Genomic DNA, 13,008 nt, shown 5'->3' with positions numbered 1-13,008 from the left:
ATTATGACGTCATCAATGACGTTTTTGACAGACAAGAAGATAAGAATTGTCACCAAGTCAAGATGTGGCCACCCCCTCATCAATTAGTCAACAAATCAATAGTTCCGAATTTTGGCCTATAAAAGAAGGCATTTGCCATGTATTTAGACATCTTGGTTTTCAGATCAAGATCATGCTCTTGCTCTCTCTTTATATTTTGTAATGCTTAAGTTTTGCTTATATTAATCTCTTGCTTATGCTTTTCATTTCATTTCCTTGTTTATTTATGTTTCTTTCTTTCATTATGTTTAGTTAAGTTAATTATGTCAAGGTGAAAAGGGTACACTAATGGTGTAAGAATAAGTTTAATATAAACTTAACATGGACCTTAATGTTGGATACTAACATGCTTTATATTTGTTATTTTGTTCACTTTTAATACTTTGCTTGTTAAAAGGTTAATCTAGATTTATGTTGTATAACACTTGGTACAACAAATACTTGGCACTTTCATAGCCCATACTGTATGGTATAACCGACACCTGAGCTATGGAAGGAACTTGATTTGTTATTAACATAAGTTATAATCATGAATGCCTGACAACATTTACAAGTATTAGCATTATTCGAATAAGATAGCTAATGTAATCATGTTAACAATTTATAATCTGATTGGAACCTCCTTGTGTGTGGTTTCCAATTGAATAATAAGGGTTTATACTATACTTGTTTGAAATACCATTAGTGGATCCTCTAACCTTGACATTTATTGTTATCGTTGTTTAATCCTTACATCAATATCACATCTCAAAGCTCTCTTTAACTTATTATTATTGTTGTTGTTGTTGTATTATTATTGTTTATAATTTATACAATTAACCTCCCTGTGGTTTGACCCCGGTCTTGCCGGGTTATTTATTACTTCGACACTCCTGCACTTGGGAGAAGACATCAATCTTTTGGTCGTGTCATGTACTATGCATGAAAAATTATGTTTGTATTGCCTATTTACCCTCCTGCAAACACTTAAATTACAAACTGCCCGCACAAAACAATAACAACAGTTAACAATTATAAAATAAATATTTCATGTTACAAAATATCATCCATAATAGTACATTATAAAAAAATGCTTTACACTTTTCTTGATTCTGATAGTTAGTTAGAATTTTCTTCTTCTTCGTCATCAATTGAATCGTCATCAGCTCCATCTTTAATCTTCAATATGGATATCATCATCATCATTGACACGACCAAAAGATTGATGTCTTTTCCCAAGTGCAGGAGTGTCGAAGTAATAAATAACCCGGCAAGACCGAGGTCGAACCACAGGGAGGTTACTTGTATAAATTATAAGCAACAATAATACTACAACAATAGTAACAATAATAATAATAATAATAATAATAGTGATAATAATATTAGTGAAGAAGAAGAGGAAGAAGTTGATGAGAACTTTGAGATGAAAGATTAACGTAAGGATTAAACAATGATAACAACAAATGTCAAGGTTAGAGGATCCACTAATGGTACTTCAAACAAGTATAGTATAAACCCTTATTATTCAATTGGAAACCACACACAAGGAGGTTCCAATCAGATTATAAATTGTTAACATGATTACATTAGCTATCTTATTCGAATAATGCTAATACTTATAAATGTTTTCAGGCATTCATGATTATAACTTATGTTAACAACAAATCAAGTTTCTTTCATAGCTCAGGTGTCGGTTATACCATACAGTATGGGCTATGAAAGTGCCAAGTATTTGTTGTACCAAGTGTTATACAACATAAATCTAGATTAACCATTTAACAAGCAAAGTATTAAAAGTGAATAAGATAACAACTATAAAGCATGTTAGTTGTCGCACCCTCGCGGGCGAAACGCGGCGTCGCGACGATCCTCGATTGATTTCAGAGTCTTTTGTTTTGATGAATAAAGGAGTCGCCACCTAGTATTATGGTCACTAGGAAACCTAACTGGTCTTTCAGAGATTCTAAGGCAAGGGACTGGTTGCGTAAAGGGAAGGTATTAGCACCCCTAGTACGCCCTACCTAAGGTAAGCTGCTTGGTGTTTGGTTTGTCTTATAATTGCTATGGTGTTGGTGTTTTCTAATCCCATCAGTTTTCTAGGTTTTGATTCAAACTAAAATTATTAGGATAGAAATCTAAGGAAGTTCCATGTGCTTTAAAAGCTCATTTTCCCCTTAGTTTTTCAAGAGTTTGCAACTCGTAAATCGCAAGGAGGGACAAAAAAAATTAGAAATCTAGGGTGCTTTAAAAACCTATTTTTTGTCTTAGTATTTTATACTCTCACGGCTCGTAAACCGTGAAATAAAAAATTGAAATGTCCTTGAGTATAATCAAGGCTTCTTTCAAGGATTTGTGCGGATTTATTACTCCCAATAATATTTTGGATATTCGTCATTTAAGGATTTCTTTATCCAAACATTAGCGGTGAATAATAGATGAATTCCTCCCAAAATAAGATTTTTGTATTTTTTTTGAAATATTGGCCAATACCCTTTGGAGTTTTACAAACATGTTGTAAAATCCAGAAATGCAAGAAAACAATTTTTGGTGTTTAAGAAATCCATGCGAAAACACATTTTCAAAACTTCAAATATTTTTTTTTATATATATATAAAAAAAACATTCAAAACATGTTAGGGTATTGGCCGTATGCAACACACCAAAAAACATTTTTTATATTTTCTTTGTCAAAAATACAAACATTACATTTAATCACAATAAAAAAACACATGTTAATCAAATTCTTAAGGTTTTAATAAATCAGTTATTAAATCCCAAAAAATATATAGAAACATGTTCTTATATTTTCACGGGAAATACAACAGGATTTTATTTATCCTTCAGATACTTGATCATATAAAAATTAAAAAATTAAATTCATTTTCTTTTTTATCTTTTTGAATTTTTTATAATTCAATGACATACATAAAAAAAAATACAAACACACACACACATCCCTTTTTATTATGTTTTTTTTATACACCCATATGTCATTACAAATAACATAAATTTAAAATAAAACAGACAACACATCACACAAATAAAAAAAATACATAATAACCCCCAAAAATCCAGGAAACTGCTAGGAAGGCTTCTGGCAATGCAGGAACAGTGGCGGCGCGTGGTTCTCACTCGCCGCCGCCACTGGCGGCGCGTGGGTTCACGCGCCGCCGGAAAAAATATCAGGGGAGATCTGCAACGGCTTTCTCCCCTCTTCATTGTCTTCTCCGGCAGTGACAACCATCGTGACCTGCAACAAGAAAAAAGAAAAACGCAGGCAGTTGATTTTAAACCATTTCTTTTTTTTCAAATATGTTCTCGGTCTTCCCCTTTTTTAGATCTGTTTCTTCTGTAGGTCTGTTTTTCTTTATTCCACCTTCTTCTCTGTTTCAGGTGGCCGGCGGCATGGAGGAATTATTTAGAAAGGGGCATCGCTGCTGGGGAAAGGAAACAGCGGTGGCTGGCCTTACTGCTGCTTGTTCGTCGCCGTTACTGTTGAGGAGACCAAAAGGGAAGAAGATCTGTTGAAATGGGGGGAGCTCCGCTGGTTTCTGTGAAGGCCGAATGAGTCGGCGCCTGTGAAGGGGAGAGGGAGATCGTGACTGAGGGGCTATGGGTTTGTTTGACCGGCTGAGAAAGGAGAGGGACGATGGTGGAGCGGCTGTTTGAGAGTTAAATGGGAGACGGGAGCAGCTGAGTCTTTTTGAGAGAGATGAGGGAAGAGACAGGGCTCTGTCAAAGAAGAAGAGAGGATGAGCGGCTACCTTTTGTTGGCTAGGAGAGGGGGAAGGGAGGCGGTGTCCAGCGGCTCTCTGGCTTTTGGCCAAAAGAGAGGGGATTGGCTGGAGGCTTAGGAAAAAAAAAATATATCAAAAGGGAGGGGGCCCCGGATTGTTGGCTTGTTTTTGGCAAGGACGGGGGCAGCCACTGTAGCCTTTTTTTTAATAAAGAGAATAGGGTTAGGTTTTTTGTTTGCCCTCTATTTTTTATCTTTAAAATTCTCTCTTCTTCATTTTCTTCCCCCCTTTTTCTATATGGCCGGGTGTTCTTTTATATAGAAAATCTCTACACGTGCTATTTAAAGAAATATTGCAATAATTATTGCAGAGATTGTCTACTATAACTAGCACCAACAAATCCTATATATATGGTATTTTTTTTAATTGCAGTGATTATTTTCCCTAACCAGCACGAATCAAATCATATATCTATGGTATTTTATATTGCAGTAATTATATATGATTTAGTAATTATCTCCTTTATATATTGCTTCCTTAACCCTGATGCTCTATGTTACCGCCACATGTAAGCCCTTATTATTATTATTATTATTATTATTTATTTTTTTTATTTTTTATTTGAAAATTTATCAAAACATGGGTCAAAAATTGGGTAGCAACATATGCCCCCTCTTTACAATGCTTACGAAACAAAATTCCTCAATGTTTTGCATAGTAAGCTTGTAAAGAAAAAAAAAGTATTCCTTGCTTGCTGAGTGATCCACTTATCCAAGGATTTTCACTTTTTTTTTTAAAAGGAAATGGTCTCGTTATCATGGGTGACCTGTCCCTTTTTTTTTAAAAAAAAAAAATTTGGTCTATTTTCATGGGCGACTTGCCCACATACTCACGCTGATCTATTTTCAACAGGCTACCTGTCCTTTTGATTGGGTTAACCTAAGATCCCATCTGGCAACCTTCTTTAACCCGAAGCAAAGTCGCTGTGTAACTTGGTCAACCTGAAATCCCATCTGGCGATTCCCTTTAACCAAAGCTAAACTATGTGTGTGGTTGGGTTAACCTGAGATCCCATCTGGCGATCTCCTTTAATTCGAAGCCAAGTTGGTGTGTGTTGTCTTATTATGATGGGTGACCTACCCAAATGCAAGATGGTCTAATTCTGACGGGTGAAAGATGGTCTCATTCTGACGGGTGACCTACCCAAATGCAAGATGGTCTCATTGTGATGGGTGACCTACCCAAGTGGAGAGAAGGGAAGAGTAGTCTCATTCTTATGGGTGACCTACCCAGGGAAAGAATGGCCTCATTATAATGGGTGACCTGCCCAAGTAAAAAAAGATGGAGAATGGTCTCATTCTAATGGGTGACCTACCCAAGTGGAAAGGGGGAAGAGTGGTCTCATTCTTATGGGTGACCTACCCAGGGGGCAGAATGGCCTCATTATAATGGGTGACCTACCCAGGTAAAAAAAAAAGATGGAGAATGGTCTCATTCTAATGGGTGACCTACCCAAAAAATGGTCTCATTGTGATGGGTGACCTACCCAAGTGGAAAAGGGGAAGAGTGGTCTCATTCTTATGGGTGACCTACCCAGGGGGAAGAATGGCCTCATTATAATGGGTGACCTACCCAGGTAAAAAAAAAGATGGAGAATGGTCTCATTCTAATGGGTGACCTACCCAGAAAAAATGGTCTCATTGTGATGGGTGACCTACCCAAGTGGAAAATGATGGTCTCATTATGATGGGTGACCTACCCAGATGTAAGAGAAAAGGATTTTAGAAAGGGGTCTCAATATCTGGAGACCCGCCCGTTTTATTTTTTATTTTTATTTTTATTAAAAAAAACTCCATGCTTTTGCTAGGGAATGGTCTCAAAATCATATGACCTTCCTATTTCAAAAATTTTAGAAAAACTCACGTTGTTTTTTTTTCAAAAAAAAAAAATGGTCTCAATATCGGGTGACCTGCCCGTTTTGAACTTCAAAAGAAATCATCTTACCTCGAGGAATGAAGCAGTGCCGCTGCACAATTACTATCCTTTTCCGTAGTTCCGTTGACCTATTTTCGGAAATATAGGTCCCTCCTTTCCGTTGTGGACTTCTTCGAGCTCCTGTTTCCATTTGTTTGTTCGACCTATCCTCTTGAACTAGAATATGCTCCACGCGCTATATTTCCTATCCTTTTCATGCTTGATGAAGAGATCTCCAGTTCCTCATGGGGCCCTTTCTTGCTCCATTGAACGTTGCTTTGTGTTATACTTTTATCGATGTTTTAATTGTCTTTTCCATTTTTTTGAGAAATTATTTTTAAAAGGAAAACTCAAAAAAATTGGTTTTGTTCATGAAAACTAAAACTTTCAATGCAATCATCATATTTTGTTTTAAGTAACTCTCATAAAAGGTGTTTCAGAAGTTCTATGATGATACCACTTTGGGCTTTGGTTCACTATAGACCCCTACGTGCACTTTTGCCCCCAGTGTGGTGTGCAATACCTATCAGGTTTAAATTTGGTTTGGATCCCTCGAATTTGAGAATTGATGGAGTCATCTCCTTAATCATGCGTAAAAACAGTAAAAGATTTTGAATGCTATGAGATCATGCGTTTTATGAAGAAAAGGTTCCTTACAGAGAGAATTCATGGCCGAACTTTATTTTATTGATCGGGAAGCATAGTATTTCTTTATAGAGTCAGCATTCACAAGTCTAACTAGATCTTCTCCATTCATTCTATGGTATTTTATATTGCAGTAATTATATATGATTTAGTAATTATATATGAACAGAGTCAAAGAAGGGAGAAAGAGCAAAGAATTGCACAAATATATACAGATATCAGTTATTATGGGAAACTGAAAGAACCGACTTAAGTCACGGAGTACCGTTATCCGCCAGTTGACCGGGATGAGAGACTAGCAAAACAAGAGTCACACCAAAAAGAAACACAAAAATGTGAGAAAAAAAAATAATCAACCTTTATCTACAGGATCATTCAAACCAATAGATTCATTTTCACCAGGAAAATTATCAAAGTAAGTTTTCAAACGATGTCCATTTCTCTTAGAAACATTGTCATTCTTTGGATTCTCAATATCAAAGGCCTTATAAGGATACACATGTTTCTCAATAAATGGACCGCTCCATCTTGATCTTAACTTTCCAGGAAATAAATGGAGTCGAGAATTATAAAGTAAAACTTTTTGACCAGTATCAACTTTTTGACAATTTTCACAAGTTTTGCAGAATGCATGTGTGTCCTTGAACATGGTGGGCCAATAAAATCCATTTTGAAAGATTTTTGCTATGGTCTTTTTTGACGAGAAATGACTCCCACATGCTTCAGAATGACAAAATTTAATGACACTACTTACCTCATTGTCCGCAATGCATCTTTGAAATATTTGATCAGGACAATGTTTGAATAAGTTAGGGTCATCCCAATAAAATTTCTTCACTTCGTTCAAAAACTTACCTTTGTCTTCGGTACTCCAATGAGTTGGCAAGTCTCCTGAGGCAAGAAAATTGATATTTTTAGCAAACCAAGGTATTGAACTAAGAGAAAGTAAGGATTTGTTAGGAAAGTAATCATCGGTTGGTGTGATGTCAGATATCGAATCTGTTGTCACACTTGACAAAAGATTCGCTTCAATATTTTCAATGCCTTTTTCATCCGTGATTTCTTCCTGAGAATAAGTCATTTGCAAATCTTCAAATTCATCAAACTCAGTATTACTCAAAGTAGATTCAAATTGATCATAAACCAATTCTTCAATAAAATCTACTTCTTGTAAATCATTATCATCTCCAGGTTGCTTGCAAATGTTGAAAATATTCATCTCCAATGTCATGTTTCCAAAAGATAGCTTCATCAGTCCATTCCTACAATTAATCAATGCATTAGAAGTTGCAAGAAATGGACGCCCTAAAATAATAGGAAATGAATTACATGCTTCAACAGGTTGTGTGTCCAAGACAATAAAGTCCACAGGATAAATGAATTTATCAACTTGTACTAACACATCTTCAACTATTCCTCTAGGCACTTTTACAGATCTATCGGCAAGTAAAAGAGTCACAGAAGTTGGTTTTAACTCACCTAGATTGAGACTTTGAAAAACTGAATATGGAAGTAAATTCACACTAGCTCCAAGATCAAGTAAAGCTCTTTCAATTTTATGTTCTCCAATAAAGCATGAAATTGTAGGACAACCAGGGTCTTTATATTTCAATGCATTATTGTTCTGAAGAATGGCACTTACTTGTTCGGCTAAGAAGGCTTTCTTTTTCACATTCAGTTTTCTCTTCACAGTGCACAGATCTTTCAAAAATTTAGCATAAGAAGGAACCTGTTTAATAGCATCCAACAAAGGTATATTGATCCTTACCTGTTTGAAAGTTTCAAAGATTTCAGAGTTGTGATTGACTTTTCTTTGTTTAGTCATGGCATGAGGAAATGGAAGTACTGGCGGAGAATCAGTCTTTTCTTTGCAATGATCAGATTCAACCCCTTCCTTACCCTCAGAGATTGATTCATCATCATTCTCACAAGGTTCAAGAATGAGTTTTTCAAGAACCTTACCACTGTGAAGAGTGATGACTGATTTTACGTGATCCATGTGTTGGCTTCCAGAACTACTTGCATTTACATTGTATTGCCCCTTTGGATTTTGTTGTGGTTGAGATGGAAACTTACCTTTCTATTGGAAACTGAGAGCAGATGTGAACTTTTCAAGAGTATCTTTAAAATCTGTCATACTTTGAGCAAGTTGAGTGTTAATTGCCTCTTGCTTTTCCATAAATGCATGCAATGTTTCCTCAAGATTTCTTCTAGGAGGGGGAGCATAAGGAGGTGCATATCCATGATAATTTTGGAAATTAGGGTGTGCGTGAAACGGTGGTTGTGAATTTTGAGCATTATTGTTCTCACTCTTCCAACTAAAATTTGGGTGGTTTCTCCAACCAGGGTTGTATGTTTGTGAATATGGGTTATGATTGGGCCTTTGAAAACTGTTTAATTCATGGGCTTGTTCATGGAGACATTCTTTAAAAGAAGGCAAGGTTGGACAGTCATTGGTTGAATGTTCGTTGGTTTCACAGATTTGACATGCAATGTCTTGAACAGATTTTAATTGACCACTCTTTTTCAATTCTAGCGCTTCGACTTTTTTAGCTAAAGATGCAAACTTGGCTTGGAGGTCATGATCTTCCCTAAGGTTGTACATACCCCCACTAGATGTATGAGGTTGGGTTTTACTTGGTGCCTCATAAGTTCCTGTGGTGTCCCAATTTTGTGCATTTTCAGCTAGCAAATCTAAGTACTCAATTGCTTCATTAGGGTCTTTATCCTCAAAAGTTCCATTGCACATGAATTCAACCATTTGCCTATCTCTAGGAGTTAACCCTTCATAAAAATGTGAAACTAATCTCCATGTTTCAAAACCATGATGGGGGCAAGTATTAAGTAAGTCTCGATACCTATCCCAACATTGATAAAATGTTTCTCCTGGTTTTTGAGAGAAAGTAATGATTTGTCTTTTGAAAGAGTTTGTTCTGTGGGATGGAAAAAACTTCTTTAAAAATTATTGTTGCATTTCATCCCAAGCACAAATGGATCCAAGTCTCAAATTTTGTAGCCATGTTTTAGCTTTATCTTTTAATGAAAAAGGAAAAAGCTTCAATCTAATGGTGTTCATGCTACAATTTGAGTCATTATACGTGTTGCAAACCTCCTCAAATTCCCTTAAATGCAAGTATGGATTTTCTAAATCTAAGCCATGAAAAGATGGTAAAAGTTGAATAATGCCTGTCTTAAAATTAAAATGAGATGCATCAGGAGAAAAAACTATGCATGAGGGTGCACTTGTTCTTGTGGGATTCATGTGGTCTCTAAGTGTTCTAACCCGAATATTCTCATTATTTTCATTATGAAGTGATTGGTTATCTTCTTCGGCCATATTTTCTGAAAATAATGAGGATACCCTACAAAGTCTACCACTTAATGTACGTGACCACACTCTCATGCACGTGTAGGAAGAGAATAAAAGGAAGAAAAGAAAATAAAAGAAAGAGAAACAAAACAAAAGAAACAAAGTTAGATACAAGAAAAGAGAAAAGAGAAAATAAAATAAATACTATAATTTGTACAAGAATTTACCTCCCCGGCAACGGCGCCAAAAACTTGACACGACCAAAAGATTGATGTCTTTTCCCAAGTGCAGGAGTGTCGAAGTAATAAATAACCCGGCAAGACCGGGGTCGAACCACAGGGAGGTTACTTGTATAAATTATAAGCAACAATAATACTACAACAATAGTAACAATAACAATAATAATAATAATAATAATAGTGATAATAATATTAGTGAAGAAGAAGAGGAAGAAGTTGATGAGAACTTTGAGATGAAAGATTAACGTAAGGATTAAACAATGATAACAACAAATGTCAAGGTTAGAGGATCCACTAATGGTATTTCAAACAAGTATAGTATAAACCCTTATTATTCAATTGGAAACCACACACAAGGAGGTTCCAATCAGATTATAAATTGTTAACATGATTACATTAGCTATCTTATTCGAATAATGCTAATACTTGTAAATGTTTTCAGGCATTCATGATTATAACTTAAGTTAACAACAAATCAAGTTCCTTTCATAGCTCAGGTGTCGGTTATACCATACAGTATGGGCTATGAAAGTGCCAAGTATTTGTTGTACCAAGTGTTATACAACATAAATCTAGATTAACCATTTAACAAGCAAAGTATTAAAAGTGAATAAGATAACAAATATAAAGCATGTTAGTATCCAACATTAAAGTCCATGTTGAGTTTATATTATACTTATCCTTACACCATTAGTGTAACCTTTTCACCTTGACATAATTAACTTAGCTAGACATGATGAAAGAAAGAAACATAAATAAACAAGGAAAGGAAATGAAAAGCATAAGCAAGAGATTAATATAAGCAAAACTTAAGCATTACAAAATATAAAGAGAGAGCAAGAGCATGATCTTGATCTGAAAACCAAGATGCCTAAATACGTGGCAAATGCCTCCTTTTATAGGCCAAAATTCAGAACTATTGATTTGTTGACTAATTGATGAGTGGGTGGCCACATCTTGACTTGGTGACAATTCTTATCTTCTTGTCTGCCAAAAAGGTCATTAATGACGTCATAATTTGAACAAACTTAAATCATGAAAGTTCTAGTAAATTGTCTCATCTTTCCAGGGTAAAAATTTGAGATCATTTGAACTTCTAGAACTCAAGATATGGGCTGAACACTGAACAGTGTCTGGGCTGCAGGACAGATTCAGACTTCTTCTTTGTTGCTACAATTTGGACTTGAAAACGGCCTTGTTAAATCTTGGGCTCCAATGAAAGTTGTAGGCCTATGTCTTATCTTTCCATCCATATAAAATGGACCTAAATCCAAGATCTACAGCTCCAGATATGACCCAATTACCGAACTGTGTTCCAATTTAGACTGCACCAGCATCTCTCTGGCCATCTTTTTGTCCTTTCAATTTCAGTACTTCAACTCATCAATCAATTCTTTCATTTATGTGATAGACCTGCATTTAAGATGAACATTTACCATAAATTAAAGGTATCTTATATAATTAGATATGTTGTTATAAAACATGCTTTAGTTAAGGAGTTATTGATACTTCAAGTGCAAAATGATGATATAAAACCTTGATAAAAATGCACTTTTAAGTACTAATCAATCATCTTCATCGACATTTGCTTTTCCGCTAGAGCTCACAACAATATTCAACTCCTCTGCGTCAACATCAACAAGACTATCATCGAAAACATGAAAATTTGAATTTTCTTCTACGTCAATTGAAGGAGCAACTCGATATGGTTCAACCAACTTACTAACTTGAAAGACTTCATCTCGCACACTTCTGTCTTCGTTCTTATCCTGAACAACCTCGACACAACCCCTGGGTTTCGTTTTTAAAATGAATAACCAATCAACTCTTGATCAATCCTTTCTAAAAGAAGGGGTGTATGTGTAATAAACTTGTTGACATTGCTTTGCGAAAACAAAGACATTGTTTACGTTGCGGAGTCTAGCTTTTGAGTTGATTTCAACAAGACCATAGTGAGGATCTACTCTAATTCATCTGCCAGTGGTGTCATACCAATAACATTTAAATAAAAATACTCTATTCTACTCGTTATGATATTGTAGTTCGACGACCTCTTCTAATTTACCATAATAGTCAACTTCAAACTCACTACAAGTCGAACCCTTAACACAAACACCGTTGTTGTATGTCTTTCTTCCATGCCCGTATTCTTCAGTATAAAACACATATCCATTGATAAAATACGCATTGTAACACTTAACTTTTCTTTCAGGACCCAGGCTTAGTGAAGACAATGAAATAACAGCACTCCTTCCTATTTGATAAACCTTGTATATCATGAACAATAATGAACAGTAAACGAGAATTATGTAATGACATACAATAACTTTGCAAAAGATAATGATTTTGTGATAGTACTTACATGTGTTCTGAACCACGTGGTAAATTATTCATCTTGTAATTGAAAGATTTGGGATTCGGTCAGCTGTGAGTTATTTGACAGTAAATATTGTTGATGTTGCCTATAACGTTGTTCTAAATTTATGAGTTTATAATATTACAATATATAAATAGTACATTCTTAACAAAGTTTAAGTAGTACATATACTTACTGAATAAAAGGTCTCAGTTCATCACAATTAAATATAACATAATTGCATGCTTGTCTAAACTCTATTTTAGACAAATATCTTCCCCTTACAACATTTTTAGGTGTGGTTCATCCAAGATTATAGAATATTGACAAGTTTCCACTGGAACGCACTTCACCACCATCATCATGTCGTGGAACGCGATTGATTCTCGTTCTTAAATGAGGTTCGAAATAGTACGAGATAAATGTTGAGATCTCCTCAATAATATAGGCCTCATATATCAAAGCCTCAACATGTGCCTTGTTCTTAACCTTTTTCTAAAGATTGAACAAGTACTGCATGAAATTAACCAAATATTTTCAATTAAGAAAAACAAAGAAAATACTTTTATATATGAATTACATTGCAACTGTAACATCTAACCATTTGAATGGATACATCCATCTATACTGGATCGGTCCTCCAACTTTTGCCTCGAACGGTAAATGTATGGGGAGATGCTTCATTGAGTCAAAAAATGATGGAGGGAAAATCATCTTAAGTTTGCTTAT

Source organism: Populus nigra, chromosome 1 (genome assembly GCF_951802175.1).
Source record: "Populus nigra chromosome 1, ddPopNigr1.1, whole genome shotgun sequence".
Classification (NCBI taxonomy): Eukaryota; Viridiplantae; Streptophyta; class Magnoliopsida; order Malpighiales; family Salicaceae; genus Populus; species Populus nigra.
This window is presented reverse-complemented; position numbering follows the sequence as displayed.